Here is a 27,854-nt window from a genome sequence, read left to right as displayed (position 1 = left end):
ATGGCCCAGGTGCGCGCTTGACCGGAGTCTACCTGGCCTTAACCATGGACATTGTGGTGAACTGCGGCCATTTGCAGTTCACGCGCGCAGCTCACCTGTGTATTGCAGCTTTTGCTCGCAAACCTTTGTAGCTTCAACGAGTGGCTGAGTCTCTAATTTGTATAAAAGATCCATAATTTATGTTTCTTCTCAGTTATTATGCCTCCTGCTGCCATGTTGAGGTGATGATTGGTATACTGTTTTATTGTTCTTTGTAAAATCTAAACATTTTCCATGTGCAAAATATATATACAAGGGACGATTGCATAGAAAGATGCATCTGTCCCGTTTGATATTATTCATTTTTTTTCTGTCCATCCACATGTTGTTAATTTTGATACTATATATCATATATAGCATATATAGGCTTATCATTTTTCGAATCAACAACACATTCTTGGAAGAAGGATGAACAATCTAATGTGACAAAAAAAACAAGAACATGCGATGATGCTCGTGGTGAAGATGCAATCCATGAGTTTGGAGTGCCAAGAGTTCGGTTTGAAGACCTTCCGATGGTATGTCCAACTTCATCCTTTCTTCTTTTCTCTTCGATCGGGGGCTTTGTTCTAGGTGTATATACATATAGATGATACTTCTAAACTTCAGGCTATATGTCATTGCTGTAGGATGTCGTGTACAGAATTATGTCCAAACTCCCCCAAAAGAATTCGCAAGGGCTAATGTTTTGTCAAGTAAGTTGAGATGCACGTGGTCTGTGTGCCCCAGGTTGACTTTTGATGGTTGTCATTATTTGCGCGAGCACACCGGAAGATTCATCCACGAGGTCAATGCTGTTCTACAGAAACACCATGGAAAGGTGGTTGCCACTACGTCACACAGGGTTTGTAGAAGCGACTCAAGACCATTTATAGGGGTGGTTCCCAGACCGCCTCTACAAATCGATTTGTAGGGACGGCTGTAGTACCAGCCGTCCCTATAATACCTGTTTGTATGGGCGGTTCAGTCATAAACCGCCCCTACAGTACATTTTTTCGTTTAAAAAAATTCAAATTTACAGAACATATATATATATATACATATGCATATATAATTCGAGATAGGCTAATCAATCAATCTATCACGCGCGCGGGCATCTCCTTCGCCCCCCCCCCCCCCCCCCCCCCCCCCCCCACGCCGCCGATTGAGACCACGCACGACGCCTACGACATGAGAGGAAAGGAAAGTGCAAGCAAAAGACAGGGAAGGGCACGGAAGGGAGCACAGCTAGCCGACACGTACCTTGCTCCAAAGTATAAGTCCAATTCACAAGAATATATACAAGACCAATATAAACTACAATTATAAGACCAATGTCAAATTTCATACGCATTGTTATCAACGGCCTAGAGCTAGCCTTTCAGTCTCACGAAGGTGTTGGTACTTAGGATTTCTACCTAAGTCAGAATCTCGGTCATGGTAGGTGCCTTTGACATGTACAATCTGGTCCAATATAGGGGCCTCAGAAACATGTCAATCATCATCTGATCTTGAACTTGGAACATCAAGGCATCATAACAGAAAAAAGAGGAGAAGGTAATGTAGGGGCGGCTGCTAATGATGTCAAGTTCCTCATAAGTTCATGATCATCAGCTCATATTTCATATAATGTATGGACTTGGACAATTTCATCATCGAAAAACAAAGGAGAGGAGAGAAGAGGGGAGATTTGGCAAAAAAACCGACAGCTGCTTAGCAAACATAGAGCAGCAGCTGATGGCAAAAGACGTGACAACAAGTCCTGAGCGAGTCCTGGGAGATTTGACAAAAAAACAACATCTGTTTAGCAAACATAGAGCAAGTTAATACATAGGGATGCATAGTAATGTATAGTACCAGGGATTTAACACATAGGAAAAACAAAAAACCAGTAGTACTAGTAGTAGGACAGCAATAGTATTAATAGTAGGACAACAATAGTAAATAAAATAACTCAAACAGAAATGAACATATTTCTACTCTAATGCAATATATTTAAAGAAGAAAGTTCATCAACAACACTGGTTAATGTTTTATGCTGACATAGGTTTATAGTCATTTAATCTATAAAGCAATTACAAAACAACCTAATCTAGGAGGGCAGTTAAGTACAGAGAAAGGGATGTCTTATGACACCACAACCAGACTTGAATAGTTCACAATCCATTTTCTTCAAACAAGTCAAGATTAAATATGAAATTTTGTGGATTCTTTCCAAAAGAAAAAGGAATTCACATGAGAACTTTTCCCATATATCCACACTTCACTAGTTCATATGAAATTTGAGTTCGCACGTTACATTTTGACTGTTAAAAAATATTTTTAGCAGTGGTCCATTTAACTGTTTTTTACAGTTCACACTAACAATTCAACTGTTCAAAAAAGTATTAAGTTTAGCATGCTGCTAACAAGGCCCGACAAATCAAACAGAATGTTCAAACTGACTACTGACTGGACCCTAATAGTGAACTTGACATATATGCAGATGAACTTGAATTGACCGTAACTGTGAGCTTCGTTTAAGCCTCCTAAAAGGAAATGAAAGGCCTTAGCCCTCAACAGGTACCCTGGGACTCTCAGCAAAACACACACATAAATAGTAGTTGGGTGCTGCCAAATGGTTGCAGGTTTTTGTCGATTTTTCTTCATTATATAGACAGCCAAGAGCTACAAATAAAGGATGAGAATTACCTCCTATTTAATGCACAAATTAACTACTATATTCTGCCTACTAATCCCATTACTCTACAACAACAACAACAACAAAGCCTTTAAGTCCCAAACGGTATAAGAGCAAGGCAAAAAAAAACATGCCCCACACACCCAGTTAACTACAAAACACATGCCAACAACTATAGGAAGCACGACCAAGGGGGTCAACCAGACTGCCATCCAGAAACTAAAGGTTCTATGGCAATCAACCTTAAGAGCATGTCTTGGAGGTTAGAAGCAATGGTGAAATGTGCTTTTCACAGCTACTAACATGGAACAGTGAAAACTTCCTAATAATAACATTGTAGGAATCACTTGACAGATGAAGCCAGCTACATGATGTTCTGCGGAAATGACAAAGTTGGTGTACAACTTTTAAAGTGCTCAAACCCTAGGGCTATCAAACAAACATCCATTGTTCTTCATTTCATTTTATCTAAGAACTACAAAGCCATTGGTTGTTACCTTCTATCATCATAGGATAGAGGTATTGCCAGCAAAAGTATGTAAAACAAGGTGGTCAACTTTAGTCATGATATTAAGGTCAACTGCAAGGTTATCGAGCAAGCTAGAAAACGGTCACTAAAATAAGCATACTCTAATTATTTATATTATATGAAAACAAATCGTTATAACATAAAAAGAACCACAGATCCTTTAACTACAAGCAACCTTTCATACTGTACCGTCCAAACTATCAAATTTGGGGCCTATTGTAATAACTCAAAAGTAGGTTATATAAAATATGGCTTGCATCACATTTCTGGGGTTAGCATCAAGCATAGTTCTATTCATACGAACAAAACTAGCTTATGGTGTTGTTGCTAGCTGGTAAAGTTGTAAGCACATTCACCAAGTTTCCAGTTAACAGAGAAACTCCTTTATCAGTTCCTTACTAATTTGAAACCACAGTTAGCTTGTACAAAAGAATTGACTTAGTTCTAGGTGAAATGGGCTAGATACAATACACGAAATGAATACCATGACAGCTGAAATATATATGTATATTAAATAATCTACTAAACAATGGTATACTGCCAAGTATAGAAATAATATGGGTAACCAAAGTTATGTGAATATATGCCATGTATACTGCCAAGTATAGAAAAATATCATGTATACTGCCAAGTATAAAAAAATAGACACATGAAGCTACTACTTACTAAACTAAAGAATCACTCATATACCAAGAAACTGTAGCCCGGGGTTGCTTTAGAGCAAATGACGTCTCACAAAGATCATCAAAGTTAAAATTTAACACTACTAGTACTCATGTTCAGAAGCCGCAGAAGCTAGCTACTATGGATTGTAGTGTGTATGAATGAAGTAGGCAGCAGCCATGGCCCATGATATATATGTGGAAGGAATAATATGATGGATAGGTGTACCAGCAGCAAAAGAGCTAGTTAGCAGGGAATGAAGAGCATATATGAACATGATGATGCAGAGCAGTAGCATCCATCTCATATGATTGTAAACATGAGCAGTGGTAGTTCATGATGAAGGAAGGAACCAGTGCTAGATGGATGGATCAAAGATAGATAGATAGATGCAGATCGATGAAAGCAAGTATAAGATGTTGATAAGATGAGGGTTAGTTCAATCAATTTGCCTCAGATTTAATTGCCTTTTCATTTGACCTTGAACTTGGAGCTTAAGAAACATAGACAGCAACAAACCTCAAACAGATAGTAGAAAACCAAGATCATGATAGGCATGAAACCATGAGAGACATCCAGCCCAGCCATCAGATTATCATAACCGCCCAGCTGTTGCTTGGGCATGGATGTCTCATGGTTTGATGACAGCTATGAGAAGCATAAGCAGAAGATAGAAGAAACAATGCTCCAATACCTCACAAGTCCAAGGTCATCAATGTGCATAATCCATTACTCAACTGGCATTGTTATCTTCATAGGCACGAAAAGGATCTCACAATTGTATCAGCCTCAGTAAAAAAAATGGTCGACATCATAGACACAAAAAATACAGGCCTCAGCTAACTGCAAACTAACTGCAATCATCCCAGGTGGCAAATAAGAACACAAATTGCTGAGGCAAGTTCATGGCTCCCATGGAAGCATGGAACATGTCCATCCCAGCCATCAGGTAGGCATGCCTACAACAATTGCTTTGGAATGGACGTATCCCACGGTTTGATGACAAACATGAGAAAACACAAGAAGACAAAAAAACACCAACAGGAAGAATACCCACAACCACCTCAGATTGCTATAGTTTGCATCATTGGCCAAATGATGCGAGTAGGGCAACCAAACACAGGCGAATGCACCAAAGCATGCGGGATGGGCCATATGACGGTCTGGTTCGGGCAACCAATCATGCCCTACATCCACAAGATATGATGTATGGCTGTCCATTATTATTGTTACAAAGTTTCAACATCTCCTAGCACACGGTGTTTTTTAAAAAAATTGTGAAAGAAGCTAGACCACAGTTCTAAAATACAACACACACACTTCATCCCCATATATATAACAAAACTTGAAAACCACACAACTGACAACAATGCCTTTTAAGTAAGTCTTTGAAAGTTTAGTCCAGAAAGCATAATAGATTAATTAGATCACCATGGAAAAGTTTTAACTTGTTTGAACTTTCAAGCTACAAGATAAAACAATCCTAAGCAAACTAGTTAAAACACATTTGGCTTGGCAACACTTATCAACTAAATGTTTTGTCATTTCATCTAAACTACAGGTGTTGGTAATCAGAAATAGAAGCACACATCAACCAAATAGCACATTATAAGACACTTAAGAAGCATGTTTCATCTGCACATAATCTAACCTCGGCTCACATAAAGACCTACCTAACCAAACATGACATAAAACCATGGTGAAGAAATCATCAAGCTGCACATATATGTGCCACATGAGCTAACTTATGTGAAGCATGGCCTGTGTCTAGGCATCCTAGTTCCAATTTCAACAATCGAACCCGGGGGCAGATCAATGCATTACAGAATACATACAGACACCAAGTCACAAATATTTTGCTACCAATTCGACACCCTACTCATCATTATCATCCTCAATGAAACCAGCAAATGCATGAACCAAAATCAGAGGACTCATACCACCATCGCATCTATGGAAACAAAAAATCTAACACAAGAGCAATCAACCAAACCCTAGGGCAGGATCAATAGGACATTAGCCGCAACAGCAAGGGAAGAGAAGGGGCGCACATACCTTGTGGGTGCTCGTCGCCGGTGAAGGACACGATGAGGAACTAGGCACCTGGCATAGGGGGAGGGCGGGGACGTGGGGGCCCTTGCCTTGTCTCCATGGGTGCTGACGACGACGAAGGGGGAGAGGATGCCAGGGACCACACCTCGTTTCTTCGGTGCTGACATCGATGGCGAGATAGGGGACACGACGAATGGCGTCACCCATGGCTAGGGTTCCGCGGAGGAACGGTGTCGCCCACGACTAGGGTTCCGCAGGGGCTCCCAACGGCGAACAAAGCGGAGGTGAGAGGAAGCGCGTAGCCGGGTGCACGTGGGTCGGTGGAGGTGAGACGAAGCACGCACGGGCACGGTGGCGGTAGCCGGGCGCGCAAGGGCACGGTGGCGGCGGCGGCGAGTTCGGCAAGCCAAACGACGTCTGAAAGGAAGAATCGCACTCTGACTTAGAATATTTTCGGGGCTCTGTCTTATATACTGGAGGGCATTTGTAGGGGGGCTCTTGAGTTAGACGCCCCTACAAATCAATTTTTAGGGGCGGTTCCTGAGTTAGCCGCCCCGACAAATATTTTTTAATTTATTTTAATCACTAATTCTGTAATTCATTCATATATAAAGAACATGTAAATTTATATATTAGTTTGTTTATTATTCTATATATATATATATGTATATATAAACAATTTTATTATATATATAAATATAATTTTATATTTTCTTCTTTACAAAAAAAAATATTTTAAAATTTGAATTTCAATAATACTAATAGAATTTTAGGACACTAAATGACATCAAATAAAAATTTTGTAAACATCAAAGTTGTAGAACTCATCAAGATGTACAACTTATATTTTGGCCATCTTTTCATTTTACCAAATCTGAATAGTTCAAATTTTGAATTTCAATAAATGTCAAATTCAAATAAGATTTTAAAACCTTAATTGATTTCAAATAAGAAAGTCATGAACATAGAAGTTGTTGAACACATCACTATCTACAAATTTTATTTTGGTTATCTTTTTATTTGACCAAATTTGAATAGTTGAAATTTTAAATTTTAATAAATGGCAACTTTAAATAAGATTTTGAAACCTTAAATGATTTCAACTATAAAAGTTGTGAACACAAAAGTTGTTGAACTCATCACTATCTACAACTTTTACTTTGGTCACTTCTTCATGTGACAAAGTATTAGTAAATATTGTTTATAAATTCAGATATGACTCATAGTTTCTTAGAACTATACGAGAGACATGTTGATTTATGAACAATATTTACTATCACTTTGATAGATGAAGAAATGATCAAAATAAAAGTTGTAGCTTTTGATGAGTTATACAACTTTGATATTCATTATTTTTTCAAATAAAATCATTTAATGGTTGAAATCTCGTTAGAACTTACTCCCTCCGTTCCTTAATATAAGCCATATAGTTTTTAGCACCAATATTAACGCACGGCTTGGGGAAGGATGTGAGACCGAGGAAAAAAGAAAAATCATGCCATCTTCTCTCTCCCAATCAGATTGCTTCCTAAATCTAAAGGTTAGGTTAGTGCATGTGCTATGTATGGTGGGAAGGTTTCTAAACTAATCGGCGTGGGAGCTGATACGTACCTATATTTTGAAATTTTCTTTAGAAATCTATATGGCTTATATTAAGGAACGGAGGGAGTATCATTTTTAAAAATTTGAATTGCTCAAACTTTGTCAAATGAAAAGAATGACCAAATAAACATAGTAACTTGATAGGGAATGATTTTAGAAAACTTTAGGAAAAAATAATCACATTTGGAGTCAGTATGAGGGAGAAAGACTATTTACAAATTTTACCCAGAGCTTAAAAAGAAAAATCACAACTGTTCATGATGATCAATGATGAATAAGTGTGATTTCTCTTTTCAATACGTGGCTGAAACTTGTAACTAGTTTTTCTCTCTCATACTAACTCTAAATGTGATGGGTTTTTTCCCTAAATTTTTCTAAAATCATGCTCTATCATTTTAGTCTGGTCATCTATCTTTGTCACTAATTTTGGACAATTCAAATTTTTAATTTCAAAAAATGATAACTTCAAACCTGATTTTCAACCATTAAGTGATTTTAGCTATAAAGGTGATGAATACCAAAGTTGTAGAACTCGTCAAGATCTCCAACTTATATTTTGGTCATCTTTTTATTTTACTAAATTTAAACAGTTTAAATTTTGAATTTGAATAAATATCAACTTCAAATAAGATTTTGAAACCTTAATTGGTTTCAAATAAGAAAGTCATGAACATAGAAATTGTTGAACACATAACTATCTACAACTTTTATTTTGGTTATCTTTTTATTTGATCAAATTTGAATAGTTGAAATTTTGAATTTCAATAAATAGCAACTTCAAACAAGATTTTAAAACTTTAAATGATTTCAAGTATAAAAGTCGTGAACATAAAAGTTGTTGAACTCATCACTATCTATAACTTTTATTTTGGTCACTTCTTCATGTGATAAAGTACTAGTAAACATTATTCACAAATTCACATATTACTCATAGTTTTATGAACTATACGAGAGACATGTTGATTTGTGAACAAAATTTACTATCACTTTGTCAGATGAAGAAATAACCAAAATAAAAGTTATAAATCTTGATGAGTTATAAACTTTGGTATTCATCACTTTTTAGCTGAAATCATTTAATGGTTGAAAATCTCGTTAGAACTTATCATTTTTTAAAATTTGAAAATTTGAATTGCTCAAACTTTGTCAAATAAAAAAATGACCAAATCAACATAGTAACTTGATAGAGAATGATTTTAGAAAAATTTAGGAAAAAAAATCATCACATTTGGAGTTAGTATGAGGGAGAAAGACTAGTTACAAATTTTACCTAGAGATTAAAAAGAAAAATCATAACTGTTCATGATGATCAATGATGAACAAGTGTGATTTTCTCTTTTTAATCTGTGGCTCAAACTTGTAACTAGTTTTTCTCCCTCATACTAACTCCAAATATGATGGTTTTTTTTCCTAAAATTTTCTAAAATTATGCAAAGGGTAGTCTCGCACACATGCATAAATGTAGTCTCACACACATACATAAATCTATAGTCTCACACACATACATAAATATATAGTCTCACACACATGCATAAATAAAGTCTTACAAACATACACACTTACACAAACAGTCCACGTTCAACAATTAGCTAGCCCGCTGTAACGACTTTTCCCTTGACACCTTTTTGTTTCCATGGCAATATGCTTTTGGGTAGGTTCTTTTCCACAATACTAATCTTCTTAGGAAAGTCTGTGAATAGTGGCATCTCATCGTAGTTATTGTAAGCTTCAACATCGTCCACGACATCAACTTTGATAATATACTGCTTCCCAGAGGCAACCACGTGCTTTGTCTTCTTCGGGGGGAGGTTACTTTGTGGGTCAGGCATATAGAAAACTTGTGCGACACGTGAAGCGAGCACCCAAGGGTCATCTTGGTAGCCTAGATTCTCGAGGTCTAGGACTCTCAATCCAATCTTATTCAGTTGGTGTTGTTTGATCCAGCGGCATCGAAAGAGGTCCACCGTTATATCCCTTCCATAGTCAAGTTCCCATATCTCTTCAATGATGCCAAAGTATTGGATCTTTCGCCCCACTCCATCGAGAGCTTCTATTTGAACGCCGTTGTTTTGGTTCACATATTTACTATCCTTTGCGTGGGTATAGTACGTATACCCATTGATGTCATAAGCATTCTAAGATGTCACTTGTCTCGATGGCCCCTTCGCCAACCTACTGATGGTAATAGAGTCTATGGTTTCTCTAGGCGGTATGTTTTGGTCCTTCAACCATATAGTTAGTCATTGCTTATGTTGTTTCATGATCCAATCATCTGAACGACCATTTCTCTCCACCATAATAATAGCCAAGTGTTCATCAATGTACGGTTGCATCAGTTGTGTACTCTGTAAGACACTGTAATGCGCCTGACTCACCTCTTTGTAATCATGGGCAATGAACACTTTTCTACCACTGGTGCCCTTCCCAGCCATCCTACCATTGTGACGAGAATTAGGTTTACCAATCCCTTTCTATACTTTTAGGTACTCTTGACAGCACTCAATGACTTCTTTAGTACTGTAACCCTCTATCATGGAGCCCTCTAGGTATGCTCAATTATGCACGTATCGGCTTAGAATCGACATGAACCGCTCGTAAGGCCACATTTCATGCAAGTAGCAAGGGCCCTGCGCCTGTATCTAATGAACCCTATGAATCATGAGATGTGGCATTATATAAAAAAACAAGAGGTAAACACATCTCTAGTTGGTTTTGTATCTCCACCACAAATTTATGTAGGTCACTCAGCTCTTGCTTGCCAATCGTCTTCTGTAAGATCTTCGAAAAGAAGTAGCACATGTGGGTGATGGCCATTTTCAAGAACTCTGGCTTTATAGCCTTGATTGCAATAGGTAGAAACACTATCAGCATCATATGACAATCATGAGCCTTGTAGTGTGTTATTGACAAGTTCTTCATCGACACTAGCTTCTTCACATTCGCTAAAAACCCAATCAGGACTTTGACCCCCCTTAGGAAAGTGCATATAGCTCTCTTCTCTTCTGGTGTTAGGTTGAAGCATGCCACAGGCAGAGTGTATTTTCCATTAGCCTTAGGTACCGGGTGAAGCTATGGCATCACGTTTAGCTGAACCATGTCTTTCTGTGATTTCAGACCATCTTTTGACTTGCCTATGTCCATCAAGGTAGCAATGAGACTCTCAAAGACATTCTTCTATACATACATAGCATCAATGGGATGGGGGACCTCCAAGTCTAGCCAATAAGGCAGATACTAAAAGAAGATCGATTGTTTCTTGAAAGGTACGCCTTCGACAGGAGGTGTGCTTCTATCTCTGTTCATCCCATCTGGATTCTTCTTTCCATAGATGACGCGTATATTTTTCATCATTCTATACACATGTTCTCCGTTATGACGTCTCTCCGGAGGGGGTTCAATCTCTAGGGTGTTGTCATAAAATCTAAAGAATAATTTGTTGTGGTACTTGTGACTTATCTTTAAGAAGTGCTAGTTCCTTAGGTAAACTATCTTCTTGGATGTATCTAGGAACACCCATGTAGTACCATCCAAGCAAACCAAGCATCCCATCTTACCTTTGATCTGTCTAGACAAAGCAAACATCATAGGGTAATCATTGGTAGTAACAAATATTATTACTCTACATATGAAGTCCTCCTTTTGAAACACATCGTACATTGGCTCCCCATGCCTCCATAGCCTCTCCATTTCTTACATCAAAGGCTCAAGGAACACGTCTATATCAATGCCTGGTTGTTTAGGGCCAGAAATAAGAATAGTGAGGAGAAGGTACTTTCTCTTCTGACACAACCACGTTGGGATGTTGTACATGGTCAAGATCACTGGCCAAGTGATGTGGTCGCTCATCCTCTCATTGACGGGATTCATTCCATCGGTGCTCAAGCCAAACCATACATTCCTTGGGTCATCACTGAATTCTTTATGCTTCTCATCAATCCTTTGCCACTGACTATAATCAGCCGGGTGTGCAATCTTATCATCATCCACCTTGCGCTCATTATCCCACCATGTCATGAGTGCAGCTTCTTTAGGGTTTAGGAAGATACATCTCAAGCGGTCAGTCACTGGTAGGTACCACATTACCAAGGTAGGAATTCTTCTCTGCTTTGCATCGTTGCCCAATAGAGTGTCCTCTGGGGGCTAAGATTCTTGTACCACCTTTTTTGTCTCCTTCTTATTCCTCTTTTTCCCCGTGGAGGCTTCGTCCCCACTGTAAAGGTCATTGTTCTTGTACCGGCTGGCCCCATACCGGGGACATTTATCCAGTGACTTGAATGTTTCACCATGAAAAAGTATACAGTGGTTGGGCATGCATGGATTTTTTTCAACCCCCATTGTCAATGGACTTATGACCTTCTTCGCTTGGTATGTGTTGGCAGGAACTGAGTTTAGTTGTGGCAGCACCCATGACAGGAGACACAATAGATCATTGAAACTATAGTCTGACCATCCGTACTTAGTCTTCAGGATGAGTAGCTCAAGCATAAAACGTAGCAATGTCCAATGTGACGGACAACCCTTTTCAACACCATACATAGTCTCCTTCGATGCTTTTGTCACCCTTTCCAAAATTTTTAGACCTTTCGGGCTCTTTAGTAAAATCTCTGGTCTAAGGGCTCGAATCATGTCCTCCAAATCATCTTCATCCCCGACATGTGCTCCACCATCATTATTGGCACCACCTTCGTCGTTACCATCCCAACCACCAGCATCACCACCTTGTTCATTGCCAAACTCAGGATCTATTTGTGCATCAAGCTATAACACCTCTGGTGTTACGAGCCCGTTTAGCATCGTGATTTGGGCCTAAGTAAAAATTTCCTAAACGAGTTTCTTGAGTTTTTAATTTAAAACGTACTTGAGGCGATAAGCGAATCCTGTGTGACTTAGTTTCTTGGACTCAAATAAATGCTCAAGTTAAATTACACCGTGCATAGAAATATTTAGGAATGTCCGATAACGATTCTAGTGAATGGTTTGTTCTGTTGGATTAAGCATGAAAATCAACTTTTATAAATAAAATAAAATCCATTAATAAATAGAACGATTTATATATATATATATACACTCATGGGTTTAGTTTGTTAAGCACGAACTAACAAGAAAGAGAGCACAACAGCTTCGTTTATTTCTCTGGTGTACAACGTACTCGCCTGGCATTGCTATTGATCACTGTCTCGTTCCCATCATGGCCCCAGTCGTAGTGATGATGGGATGCATCGCTGCCTGGCCTGACCCTACCGGCCATGTTGGGCCAGGATGTCCTGCCACGCCGTGTCTATGAAGTAAGTGATAGAGCCGCTGTTGTCTCCTTCCCACTGTTCCTCCCCATCTCTGGCTTGATGTCTTTCTATCAATCATGTCGGTGCTCTGGCATGTGTACGACATGTACCCCCTCGTGCTGCTTCCTGCTCCTTCCTTTTCTATCACCGTGGAGGAGATGCTCCAGCTCCGGTCTGCCTTCATTGTATGCCTTCGCGTCCGGCCAGGTTGAGTCGTCTCGTCACGGTACTTCACGTCATGTATTCTTATAAGCCGTATCGCGCGAATGTCATGCCACCAGCCATGGCCTTGGCCTTGTCCTTCCTTATCTCCGTCCATTCTCTACCGTGTGTAGGATGTTTCCTCCTCCCTTTTTCTTTTCTGCTGCCAAAGGGAGGTGACCCATCTCCTGCTCGCTTGCTCTCTCGCTCGATTTTCTTCCTCTGCTTGTCCGCGTCGCCGTTACCTGGCCCAGACACCGAGCCCCACACCCTTAGCCCTGATGCGTTTCAACACCGTTCTAGTTCCGCGCGCCCGAGCCGCCGTGGTCGCATTTTCGTCATTGCCCATCGCACGCGAAGGCACGCCTGAGTCCCACTGCATCGTCCTTCTGAGCGTCTTCCCCGCAACCTTGGTTGAGCAGAGCACCCGCCACTATAGCCGCCATGCTGCGTGTGGCCGTCGTGGCCACACCACCACCCCAGGGTCCGCGCCGCGTCTCCGCGTGCCGCACCACCGCAGTGCCCCATCGCCATGGCTGCTCCCGTCCGCCATGGTCACGAGCCTCGAGTGCGAGCACCCCGGTCGTCCATGTCTACAGCGTCGAGCTCCACGCTACGCCCCTCTTCGACGTGCCGTCGATTATGCTGCAGCCTCACTGTCGATTGTCGCCGGTGAGTGCAACCACGACGCCTTCCCCATGCGCTGGCACCCCCTTTGCCGCTAAGGCTCACCGCAGGCGCACGCTGTGCATCCGAGCCGGACGCCTACACTCGGTGCTGCCCTGTCGATGCCGTAGCGCCACCGCCTCACCTCTGTGCTGCTCCCCAAAGTGCTCTCACCGCTGAGCATTCGCATCTGCGCTGTCGTCGTGGCCTGTTGCCGCCGTTGCGGTCAACCGGTCGGCGGTGCTCGTGGCTAGACTGCCTCGATCCGTGCCACGGTCAGGCCTGGGTCCAGCCATGGTTCACGCACCTCCCGCGCCACCCCGTGACTGCATCGCCACCGGTGAGCCATCCATCGACCGACGGAGTGTTTCCTCTGCTCTGCGTGCTCAGTTTCAAGGTAGCGGGTGTACCCAATCACTAATAGGAGTCTTTACTGGGTTTATTTCACAAAAGTTCTAGACTCATGGGCTTACAAATAAAGGCTTAGCTAATTTCATGTAAGCTCAGGGTTCTTTTTGCGTATTTGCGCGCCCTCTGTGGGCAGGCCACGTGTGGACTGGCCTGCTAGGCCACCACCACGCCGCGTTGGGCTGTGTTCGCCTACCTGGGCTGGCCTTGTGCCACCTAGCTAGGCCGCTGCTGGCGCCTGGTTGCCGACGCGCTCGGCCTAATGCGACCGTGAAGCGTTTTCCTTTTTCTGCTAGATTTATTATTTGTTTGAAATGGCTGAAGTTTGTAAATCCGTAATAAATCAAATAAAAATCATAAAATGGTGAAACTAGTTTTGATTGTCTCCAAAAATCATGAGCTACCTGTTAGTAGATTTTGTTCACATAGTTTGATAATATTTTTGGGAGCTATATAATTAATTTAAGATACTTAACATTATAAAAATATAAACTTATAGGAATTGTTGTGATCAATTGATAATATTGTTGGATCTGATATTTGTACAGTAGGCTCCTAGCAATATTAGGTACTCACTGTAATTTTTGTAGCCTTAGAATAATTAGTTTGCTAAATAGATAATGATGTCCTATTTTGAATAATGATTAAATTGATATAATGGAATGAAGCTACAACTTGGGTTTATGTAACTAAAATAATTATTGGGAAATGATGCTTTTCTTGACGATGTTGATACGTAGATTAGTACGTTCGTCGTTAGAACTAGCTCATTAACTTGAGAGACGTAAATCGTATTGTACGAATCACGGTTGCGGTTGATTAATTACTTCTTGCATTGCATCGCATTGCATATCATATAGGTACGATAATGGATCAATGGATCAATTGAAGGATGATTGGGAATCCAAAGATGGTGTAATGGTATTCTCTCCAGGAGATGATGCAATGGGTTTTCTATTTAGTTGATGGTGGATGATCTGAGGATGCGGATACTAACTTTTTAATATATATCTTACCCAGACAAGCCCTGGTGTATAACCCCTACTTTTCTACAGTTTAAATTATATTTGTGCATTAAGTTTTAAGGAGTTGAATGAAAGCCACTTGCATATATATATATATATATATATATATATATATATATATATATATATATATATATATATAGAACTACTATCCTATAGCTGGCTGCAGAATAACTTATTCTGTAGCCACTTTGAGTTACGATAATTACTATGTTAATTTACGAGATTTACAGTAACTCCTTACTAAGTGGTTTACTATAACGTTATGGTAAATATTCCCATGTGTTATAGTAACCCAACTATCGTAAATATGTATTGACATTATGGTAAATTAGTATATAAAATTATGGTAAATAGAGGTGGCTACAGAATAACTTATTTTGTAGCCGGCTACTGAATAGCCTCTCCCTATATATATATATATATATATATATATATATATATATATATATATATATATATATATATATATATATATATCCTATGAGTCTTACTAGTATGACAGGATCATGTAGAATGCTATGCTACAGGACTCCGGTAGAAGTCGAGTGATGGCTGTCACTTGCGAGATATAGGGAAATATATTTTATCACTTGGAATATATAAATGGTGAAAAGGAAAAATAGTGACCGGGCAGGGATATGGTTTGGGTATTGGTGGGTGTAAGAGGTTGTGTCACCATGGACGCGGGGCATAGCTTGGTTACACTGCTTTCCTTGTCTATGTCGATTAAGGACCGATCGTTGCATAAGCCATCGAGGTAAGTCATAGATTTATTATCCCGAGCACATACTAGTGTATGGGCACTTGGAAGGCTTGTTGCTCTCTTGTCATGGGTTCCGGCTCTTTCTAGACCAACTATCAGAGTTTTGTTTTTGGTGGAGGAGGTCCTTGCACCGCACTGAGTCTAGGACTCAGGGGCGAGGGCTTGGAGTCGCAGTTTGGATGGGGACCTAGGACCCTAGGACAGGAGAGTGATGGGTTGGTCCTACTTGTGCCTTGGGTACAAGCGGGGCGTGTGTTTTTGGAGTACCCAGCTGGGGACATTGGTTCGTGAATCGCTGCTGAGTCGGTATGGCTTGTCTTATGCCTAGCACTGTAGTAAGAACTAAAAGATGAAAGATGGAATGGAAAAAGAAAATTTGATTGCTTACCACCTGCTTGAAAGTAGCACAGGTGCTTACATAGAATGGTTAGTTCATGAACCAATGCGACTATTAATAAAAATTGAATATAAGGACGCACGCTTAGTAATGCTTCCTACAAATGCAATAAACCCACAAGCCAGATAGCCTTGCATATCCTTGGAGTCTTTTCTTTCCTCTTGTCAGGTAAGTCTTCCTGAGTACAATTGGGTACTCAGGGTTTTATTCCCCCTATTGCAGGTGACAGGTGGATGCTAAAGCTGACTCTTGTGTGTGGATTTCTCCTGGTGGGCTCAGCGAGGATTCCTTTATGCTGCGATCGTAGTTGTTATTTATAACTCTCACCAAATGCTTTTATAAATGAAAGTTTTATAATCTATTGTCGTAGTTTATATATCAATACTTCATCATGTCATTAATAGATGTTTATTTCCGTTGTAACTCTGTTCACATGTTTATATTTCGCTGTTCAATTAAATTGTTCATAGCTTTGTTAAGATGTTCACATTCCGCTGTTAAAACAATAAATATTATACTCTGATGTTGTATTAAAAGTGATGTAAGAAATGATTAAGAACGAAGTAAGCTTTATTCTCTCATTTGTGATCCTGATGACAAAAATATGGATTTTTGGGTTCTCCCCTGGGGTGTGCCCGATGGAACCGAGTAATTTAGTGTTCTCCCCTGAGTGCTTAGTGTCTAATAGAAGACAAGCACTCCTGGGAGGCATTAGATTAGGTGGTTCTACCACAGGTGGTATCAGAGCATAAATGAGGAAATAAGGCTTCGAAAACCTTTTCTAAACTAAAATTTGACAATAAATTCTTTTCAAAAAGTTAGGACATTTGTATGCGAAGTTATATAAGTAGCCCTATTACCATGGTTGTGTATCAGGATAGATGCCACTCTGCTGACTTAGGTAGGCTTAATCAATTTTTTTCTGCAGGTACACTGACTCGAGCATAGTCTGATAGTATCGACTAGCTATAGGGAGAGAACGATGTGCCAAAAATTTGAGAATGGTTGCCCTATATGTTGGCAATAGTGAAAGGATGTATAGGACGTGCTTTCATGCATATCATGTTTATGCATTGTAGTGGCCATATTATTTGTAGATACGCCATTCATAGGTGTCACACGTGTCGTATTGTGCACTACTGACTTGTTCCTATTCCAGAGTTAGGTCTGCACTGTGGCTTTATGCTCTGCGTTTGCCCGTGGTTCACGCATGTCATGACCCATGTCTCCCCGTACCCCTTTTCTACGCTCTTGTCGGACCCGTGCCCTGCAGTCGTACAAGTCAGTAATGGCATCACACATCGCTCGCCTCGAACGCGTGGAATTTGGTCGATTCATCATAGTGATCCCATGTGGGAACCCTGGTGGACCGCGCTAAGACCACAGAACGCTCCGCCCTTATAAGAAGTGCCTAACTTAGCCATTGGTACCACCACTAGGCGCACTTTAGTTCACTTAGCTTTTCTTTTGAACCAACCTTTCGCTCAGCCTTCCTCACAACCACCGCCAGAAATGGTAGGAGTCTGGGTTAGTAGTTACTGCCTGAACGTTGAGGATTTTCCTAGAATCCTACATGCCACCCTGCAAAAGCTCGAAGTCAAGGATCGTCCTGAGTATGAGGGCCGTGAGTACAAGGAGCATGGCACCCAGCGGTGTGAGATTACCGTCTACATCAGGAAGAGTGAGGAGTTCCCCGACCTCACTCAAGCCTGGAGTGTGACCGCAACTGGGTTTCACTTTATCGACACCTACCAGGTTGTGGCTCGCAAAGCCTTATGGTACCTATGCCAGATCTATGAGGAGTCCATTACCTGCACCCCCATGAGGTTCTTTCCACCTTTTTGACAAGAATCGGTGGGTGTGAAGGGCTCGCATGGAGGCTTTGCAAGGGCGGGATGCGCAAGAGGACAGTCCCACTGTGGTGCACTTGACCATGTACCTGCTTGCTCTAGATGAGCAGTACGACCGATAAGCCTTAGAACTGAGGATCTACCTCCGATGAGTCGAGGAAGCCGAGATCTTCACCTGGATGCTCGAGGTGCAACTCGCTGAAGCGCATGCCAGTACCATAACTGCTGAGAGACAGGAGACTGCCATGTTGGAAGCTGTAAAGGAGGCTGAAGACCGGCATGTTCATCAGCTACGTGCGGCCTATCTTATCACTAGGGCCAAGCGGAGGACGCTGGCTACTGAAAGGTAGGATGCCCCGATCTTGGAAGGGATCCCTATCCACCTGCCAGAAAGAAGAAGAACTAGTGTTGTAGCACCGCCAGCACCTCCACCCTCGGAAGTGTCAGAAGTCAAGCCCTTGATTCCTTTTACTTAGCCATTGCCACGAGAAGATGTAGATTAGTTGCCTTGGGATGCTATACCCATAGTAGTAGTGTTTTTCGTTGTTGTCCTCCAGTATTGTAATCTTGCCGTTGATTTCATCCATAGTTGTTGAGATCGTCCGACCGTAGGTGAATGTTGTGTCATGAATGGGAGCCTGAATGCTTGTATGTTCTACCCATATAAGACCGTTGGAATGTGCATTTTGTTTATTTCATTGTGTTTATTGTGTTCATCTACCTTAAGTTTCGTTAGATGTGCTTAAAGTTTTCAAGGGCGATGTTAGGTGGATTACAAGAGAAGTTGCCATTTAGATGCTAGCAGATCAGCCATGATTGGAGAACATATGACACTATATCGACAAATTATGGATGTCCCAGCAGAACACTTGAATATCTTTACAACAAATCTATCGTTGGATTTGAATTCCTTGTCCTTTGTTGTGAAGAGAACCTTTGCTGTTGAATTTTCCCTTGCAATACTCCTCTTATTCTGTGGTCCATGACCCCACTACCTTTAGGGCATGTAAGTTGGTAACAGTTGTCTGGTTAATAGCTTATGGTGCCACGATGAAACCGAGGGCTCTCTATGGAACAGCTACCACATGTGATGTTGCTCGGCACGCACTTGTATCGAGGTTGTTAACCAAGTACCTTTACCAAGTTATACCGCCATTCCACTTTTGCTACAAATAATTTCCTTGAAAATGTTTAGGTGTTCAAACAAGAAATCCACAACAGGTTGATGACATAGTGTTCTCTCAAGGTAAGCAAGAGGAGGTGGTTTTGGAGGAAGAGCGTATGACATGGTCTTAGTCTATAGGAAAGACGGATATGGATAAGGAAAGGAAAGAAGAGTAGTAAGAAAAGTTAGTCGTGGATAGTCGGGAGTGATTGTAAAAGCCTAAGTGGATGTCATGTCCCAAGCCCTGTGTTTAGTTGAGAGCACTACGCATGCTGGGTTATACGCTGCGTGCTCTATGGACGCTATCTGTATCGGGCCCTTAGCTCCTAGTTCTCGCATGGCCACAGACTCATGCCGCAGTCGCCGTCTTTGTGCACTGTGCATTTCTTCTTTTCTCAGCATCCGATCGGCTCTTGACTCTCACGCCTTGTCCCCGTACTGGACCCCCTTCCCCTTTCTCTTTTCTCTTGGAAACATGGTCGCCAGCATGCCTGCCTCGTCGAGCGGACCCCCTCTCCTCTCCTCTCCCTTATCTTATGCCCGCTTGCGCAGGAAGCGCACCATGGCTATGCTTATCCCCACAACATGAACCATTTGTGTATCTCCTCCATGCCCTCTCCACTTCATGTGTGTTGTGCCCCACCTCTGTTTGCCTCTATAAGATACCCTTGGTCCTCGCTCTTCTTCTTCATCTCATTCCCTCGCATTCGGAGTAGAGCTACGAGATCCAGTCGACCCTTGTGGAATTAGGTTCGTCAGTCAGAGGTGATGGTGTAATCTAAGGAGAAGAAAGGATCTGGTTTGTCGAAGAAGTTTAAGTTCCCTTGGGGTAGTCAACCTTAGGGTTCATGATGTTTTACTTCTTCGTTGACTATTTCTGGATCTGTTGGTGCTATGCCATGTTTTGGATAATCATTATCTTGTTGTTTCTGCATTGCCCTCATCTATCTCGACTTCTAGATTAAGTCTCGGTTGTACCAGGTTGCTCTTAACCATGTATCCCTAGATCCCCGTGTGGTTTAGTATTTGAAGTCATGTAATTTTTCGTGTAATCCCTGATCTATGAAATGTAATCGCGTTCCCCTCTTCTGATTCTTGCTTCGAATCTCAGGATGAGATTCTTTTTAAGGAGGGTTGGTTGTAACACCTCTGGTGTTATGAGCCCATTTTAGCACCGTGATTTGGGCCTAAGTAAAAATTTCCTAAACGAGTTTCTCGGGTTTTTAATTTAAAACGTACTTGAGGCGATAAGCGAATCCTGTGTGACTTAGTTTCTTAGACTCAAATAAACGCTTAAGTTAAATTACACCGTGCATAGAAATACTTAGGAATGTCCAATAACGATTCTAGTGAACGGTTCGTTCTGTTGGATTAAGCATGAAAATCAACTTTTATAAATAAAATAAAATCCATTAATAAATAGAACAATATATATATAAATAAATATATATATATAAATACACTCATGGGTTTAGTTTGTTAAGCACGAACTGACGAGAAAGAGAGCGCAACAACTTCGTTTATTTCTCCGGCGTACAACATACTCACCTGGCATTGCTATTGATCACTGTCTCGTTCCCATCGTGGCCCTGGTCATAGTGATGATGGGATGCATCTCTGCCTAGCCTGACCCTGCTGGCCATGTTGGGCCAGGACGTCCTTTCATGCCATGTCTATGAAGTAAGTGATAGAACCGCTGCTGTCTCCTTCCCACTGTTCCTCACCATCTCTGGCTTGTTGTCTTTCTATCAATCATGTTGGTGCTCTGGTGTGTGTACGACATGTACCCCCACGTGCTGTTTCCCGCTCCTTCCTTTTCTACTGCTGTGGAGGAGACGCTCTAGCTCCGGTCTGCCTTCGCGTCTGGCCAGGTTGAGTCATCTCGTCATGGTACTTCACGGCATGTATTCTTTTAAGACGCATCATGCGAACATCATGCCACCAGCTACGGCCTTGGCCTTGGCCTTGTCCTTCCTTATCTTCGTCCGTCGTCGGCGTGTGTAGGACGTTTCCTCCTCCCTTTTTCTTTTCTGCTACCGAAGGGAGGTGACCCAACTCCTGCTCGCTTGCTCTCTCGCTTGGTTTTCTTCCTCTGCTTGTCCATGTCGCCGTTGCCTAGCCCGAACGCCGAGCCCACACCCTCAGCCCCATTGCGCTGCCCTGCCGTTCTAGTTCCGCGCGCCCAAGCCGCCGTGGCCGTGTTTTCGTCATCACCCATCGCACGTGAAGGCATGCCCGAGTCCCGCTGCATCGTCCTTCCGAGAGCCTTCCCCGCAACCTCGATTGAACAGAGCACACGCCACTACAGCCGCCATGCCATGCATGGCCATCATGGCCGCGCCACCACCCCAGGGTCCACGTCGCATCTTCGCGTGCCGCACCACCGCAGCGCCCCATCGCCATGTCCACTCCCGTCCGCCATGGTCGTGAGCCTTGGGTGTGAGCACCCCGATCGTCCATGTCTGCAGCGTTGAGCTCTGCGCTGCACCCCTCTTCGATGCGCCGTCGACTACGCTGCAGCCTCACCATCGGTTGTCACCGGTGAGCGCAACCACGACGCCTTCCCCGCGCGTCGGCGCCACCTCTACCACCAAGGCTCACCGTGGGCACACGCTGCGCATCCGAGCCGGTCGCTTGCCGCTCAGAGCCACCCTGTAGACGCCACAGCGCCACCGCCTCACCTATGTGCCACTCCCTGAAGTGCTCTCGCCGCTGAGCATTTGCATCTGCACCATCACTGTGCCCCACTACCGCCATTGTGGTCAGTCGGTCGTCGGCGCTCATGGCTGGACTACCTCGGTCTGTGCCGCGGCTAGGCCCGGGTCCGACCATGGTTCGCGCACCTCCCCACACCGCCCCGTGACCGTACTGCCACCGGCGAGCTGTCCATCAACCGGTGGAGTGCTTCCTCTGCTCTGTGTGCTCTGTTTCAAGGTAGCAGGTGTACTCAATCACTAATAGGAGTCTTTACCAAGTTTATTTCGCAAAAGCGCTAGACTCATAGGCTTACAAATAAAGGCTTAGCTAATTTTAGGTAAGCTCAGGGTTCTTTTTGCGTATTTGTGTGCCCTCTATGGGCAGGCCGTGAGTGGACTGGCCTGCTGAGCCACCACCGTGCCACGTTGGGCCGTGTTTGCCCACCTGGGCTGGCCTCGTGCCACCTAGCTGGGCCGCTACTGGCGCCTAGTTACCGACACTGGGGCACCCGTGCTGTGGCGCGCCTGTTGGGCTACTAGCCTCCACTAGGCCTAATGCGTCCATAAAGCATTTTCCTTTTTCTGCTAGATTTATTATTTGTTTGAAATGGCTGAAGTTTGTAAATCCGTAATAAATCAAATAAAAATCATAAAATGGTGAAACCAGTTTTGTTAGTCTCCAAAAATCATGAGCTACCTGTTAGTAGATTTTGTTCATATAGTTTGATACTCCCTCCGTTCCTTAATATAAGCCATATAGTTTTTAGCACCAATATTAACGCACGGCTTGGGGAAGGATGTGAGACCGAGGAAAAAAAGGAAAATCAGACCATCTTCTCTCTCTCAATCAGATTGCTTCCTAAATCTAAAGGATTGGTTGGGGCATGTGCTATGTACGGTGGAAAGGTTTCCAAACTAATCGACGTGGGAGCTGATATGTACCTATATTTTGGAATTTTCTTTAAAAATCTATATGGCTTATATTAAGGAACAGAGGGAGTAATATTTTTGGGAGCTATATAATTAATTTAAGATACTTAACATTATAAAAATATAAACTTGTAGGAATTGTTGTGATCAATTGATAATATTGTTGGATCTGAAATTTTTACAGTAGGCTCCTAGCAATACTAGGTACTCGCTGTAATTTTTGTAGCCTCAAAATAATTAGTTTGCTAAATAGATAATGATGTCCTATTTTGAATAATGATTAAATTGATATAATGGAATAAAGCTACAACTTGAGTTTATGTAACTAAAATAATTGTTGGGAAATGACGCTTTTCTTGACGATGTTGATACATAGATTAGTATGTTCATCGTTAGAACTAGCTCGTTAACTTGAGAGGCATAAATCGTATTGTACGAATCTTGGTTGCAGTTGATTAATTACTGCTTGCATTGCATCATATTGCATATCATATAGGTACGATGATGGATCAACGGATCAATTGAAGCATGATTCGGAATCCGAAGATGATGTAATGGTATTCTCTCTAGGAGATGATGCAATGGGTTTTCTATTTAGTTGATGGTGGATGATCTAAGGATGCAGATACTAACTTTTTAATATATATCTTATCCACACAAGCCCTGGTGCATAACCCCTACTTTTCTGCAGTTTAAATTATATTTGTGCATTAAGTTTTAAGAAGTTGAATGAAACCCACTTGCATATATATATCTTTATCCTATGAGTCTTACTAGTATGACAGGATCGTGTAGAATACTATGCTACAGGACTCCGGTAGAAGTTGAGTGATGGCTGTCACTCGCGAGATATAGGGAAATATATTACTGTATTATTATCACTTGGAATATATAAATGGTGGAAAGGAAAAATGGTGACCGGGCAGGGATATGGTTTGGGTATTGGTGGGTGTAAGAGGTTGTGTCGCCGTGGACGCAGGGCATAGCTTGGTTACACTGCTTTCCCTGTCTGTGTCGATTAAGGATCGATCGTTGCATAAGCCATCGAGGTAAGTCACATATTTATTATTCCGAGCACATATTGGTATATGGGCGCTTGGAAGGCTTGTTGCTCTCTTGTCGTGGGTTCTGGCTCTTTCCGGACCGACTATCAGGGTTTTGTTTTTGGTGGAGAAGGTTCTTGCACCGCACTGAGTCTGGGACTCAGGGGCGGGGGCTTGGAGTCCCAGTTTGGACGGGGACCTAGGACCCTAGGACAGGAGAGTGATGGGTTGGTTCTGCTTGTGCCTTGGGTACAAGCGGGGTATGTGTTTTCAGGGTACCCAGCTGGGGACATTGGTTCGTGAATCGCCACCAAGTCGGTACGGCTTGTCTTATGCCTAGCACCGTAGTAAGAACTAAAAGATGAAAGATGAAATAGAAAAAGAAAATTTGATTGCTTACCACTTGCTTGAAAGTAGCATAGGTGCTTACATAGAATGGTTAGTTAATGAACTAATGCGGCTATTAATAAAAATCGAATATAAGGACGCACGCTTAGTAATGCTTCCTGCAAATACAATAAACCCGCAAGCCAGATAGCCTTGCATATCCTTAGAGTCTTTTTTTCCTCCTGTCGGGTAAGTCTTGCTGAGTACAATTGGGTACTTAGGGTTTTATTCTCCCTGTTGCAGGTGAAGGTGGATGCTAAAGCTGACTCTTGTGTGTGGATTCCTCCTGGTGGGCTCAGCGAGGATTCCTTTACGCTGCGATCGTAGTTGTTATTTATAACTCTCACCAAATGCTTTTATAAATGAAAGTTTCATAATCTGTTGTCATAGTTTGTATGTCAATACTTCATCATGTCATTAATAGATGTTTATTTTCGTTGTAACTCTGTTCACATGTTTATATTCCGTTATTCAATTAAATTGTTCATAGCTTTGTTAAGATGATTACATTCCGCTGTTATAACAATACATATTATACTCTGATGTTGTATTAAAGGTGATGTAAGAAATGGTTAAGAATGATGTAAGCTTTATTCTCTCATTTGTGATCCTGATGGCAAAAATGTGGATTTTCGGGTTCTCCCCTAGGGTGTGCCCGACGGAACCGAGTAATTTAGTGTTCTCCCCTGAGTACTTAGTGTCACACAAGCACTCCTGGGAGGCATTAGATTAGGCAGTTCTGCCACACAAGCTCTGCTGAATATTGGAATAGGGATTCTAGGGTTTTGTCGTCGTATTTCTCCTCATCCTCGTCGTTAACAATAACCGTTTCACTATGATGAATTCATACTGTGTAGTCCTTAACAAATCCTCGCATAATCAAATGTAATATGATGATAGTCACATATATCCATGCCATACGGTTCTTGCAATCTTTATAGGAATAAATAATTATATCCTTATTCTCTGTCAACGTCATTGCATGCTTCTTTGCGGCTTCAATAAATTTATCCACCTCTTCACGGAAACCTGCCTTGAACTTTAACGAACCATACATCCAAGAGTTCTTGTACTCCATCTTTTACAACAACAACAAAACAAACATTAAAGGACTACTTATTCATATATATAAAAATAAATCAAATTAATAATTACTTGAGAATAATTGTATATACTTCAGATATATATATGAATATAAATCAAATATAATTACATGAAGCATACAAACACACCATGGTAGAGGAAAATTAATTAATGGCACATTTATCCATAAATAATTAAAATACATTTGTTGATTATAATAAATAATTTCAAAGACAACAATTAGCAACAATTATATTTTACCCAATATCTTTCATGCAAACCCTAGTCCAATTTCATCAAACATAAATTTACAAAAATAAAATTAATAAAAAAATCAAACCCTAGATCTAGATCTATATGCACATGAAACATCCATAAAACTAACTAATTGTTCACTAAAATCAAGAAACATGGACCAAATAAGGGTATGATCTTGTTTCTCTACCTAATTTACCCAAGTACATTCAAAACTTGGGTCTAATTTGCTTCATAAGTAGTTCAAGCACTACAGAAGAGAGAGAGAAACAAAACTCTAATTACTCATTAATCAACCATTAAAACTTCAAAAAAAGTGTGGAATAGCATTTTCTTACCTTCTACAACCTCTCCACCAAAGGATTTGAGACCAAAACCTCCCCCCTTAGTAGATCATTTTTTAGGAGGTGCCAAGGTCTCCCCACCATTCTTTCACGGGTTGGAGTGAGTGACCCGAGGAGAAAGAATGTGCTGTAGTTTTTTTATATGTGGGTCATTTGTAGGGGCGGCTGGTGATTGAGCCGCCCCTACAAATTGTAGGTATTTATACGTGGGGCATTTGTAGGGGCAGCTCAATCACCAGCCGCCCCTACAAATAGCAACACCGAGGGCGGCTGGTGAGTGAGCCGCCCCTACAAATCCGACCTATTTGTAGGGGCGGCTCGTATCACTAGTCGCCCCTACTGTTCTATTTGTATGGGCGGCTGGTCTCGTGGTTTCCGAGCACACCATTGTAGAGGCGGCTCTATCACCGGCTGCCCCTATAAAAAAATTGTCCCATTGCTAAAACCGTTTTTCACATAGTGTGAAACACTTGAAGTCAGGTTGCATCTTGTTGATAGCCTACTAGTTCACCATCTCAATAATTGGGTTAATTTTGCTGCCTCGTCAGGGAGAAAGAACCTCACTTTGGATCTAAAGCCCATACATTTTTGCTTCGAATCTCAGCTGGGTCGATATGTGTTTCCTTTCCAACGTCTAGACAGTGGAAGTATATCTCGCCTACAACATATGCAGCTTAGCTTTGTATCTTTGAAACCACCTTCACACCATAGAGGTTTCCCAAATCTAAAAAACTTCGTCTACAGTTAGTGCATGCCTCCAAAAAGGACCTTGGACATGTGCTGTCCCATTGTTGTAATCTTGAGTGGCTATGCATAGACAGATGTAACCTCAATGATGAACTGGTGGTGAATGGTCCGCTATCCCATCTACTGGTACTTGCACATTGACTGTTGCGAACTTACCAAGGTAGAATTCCATGCTAGGAATCTTACTACCTTTGAATACTATGGACGGTTTATCTTTATACCAATTAGACTCAGCCACTCATCGAAGATACAAAATGCAAATATTATGTTCTACAAGGCAGATTTTCAGGATGCCCTCATATCACTTCTCAACGGTCTTCCAAACGTGGAAAATCTAACTTTACGTTGGCTAGAGATAATAAAGGTAAACCCCCCTTATATGACTCTTGAGGTTTTATGTTTTAAACTATCTGAAAATTTCAGTTCAATGACATTTTAAGTTTTATATTTCAGAAGCAATGGTTGTGGGACAACCCATTGAAGTTTTCCCGTCTTAAGCATTTGCAGTTGTTCCTGTCTATATTTAAAAGAAATGTTGATAGCATTCTTTATTCAGTATCGTTTCTTTATTGAAGACTTGGAGGTTCATGTAAGTGAGAATTGTATTTTTAAGTTTTTTTATTCTCATCCTATTTCATTTATGTTTATTCCTCTAGGAGTTATCAGTTATGCATTCTCCTCTTCTTTAAGTTCCGTGGTGATGTGCCTAAAAAGTTATGCATAATTATTTTTCAATTGTGATGCAAATGTTTATTAGCATGCTAACTCATTCGTTTGCTGTATTTCGGTAGCACTTATATATATATATATATGAAACAATTATCCAGACACTATTCGCTAAACGATTTAGCACTCCTGTTTATCCAACTGGACCCCTGCAGCAGATTTTTTTTTTTCATTTTAGTTGTGTAAAACTATGAGTTGGATTTGATCGATTGCATTGCTTGGTGTCATGCTATTTACAGTTAGCTAAATTTGATTTCTTAGTACACAGATTCGTTTCTACTTGATTCATTTGATAATAAGGTCATGCAGAAGCAACTAGCAAAGCCCTACTAGCCTACT

The 27,854-nt window shown here is 41.5% G+C and overlaps 1 pseudogene; it reads left to right on the top strand.

Moving 5' to 3' along the window:
* LOC136500116 (F-box/LRR-repeat protein At3g26922-like) lies at nucleotides 1-27,478 on the top strand (annotated as a pseudogene).
* Nucleotides 27,479-27,854: the final 376 nt, after the last annotated feature.

The sequence above is a fragment of the Miscanthus floridulus genome, chromosome 13 (genome assembly GCF_019320115.1).
Source record: "Miscanthus floridulus cultivar M001 chromosome 13, ASM1932011v1, whole genome shotgun sequence".
In the NCBI taxonomy this organism is placed as follows: domain Eukaryota; kingdom Viridiplantae; phylum Streptophyta; class Magnoliopsida; order Poales; family Poaceae; genus Miscanthus; species Miscanthus floridulus.
This window is presented reverse-complemented; position numbering and strand designations above follow the sequence as displayed.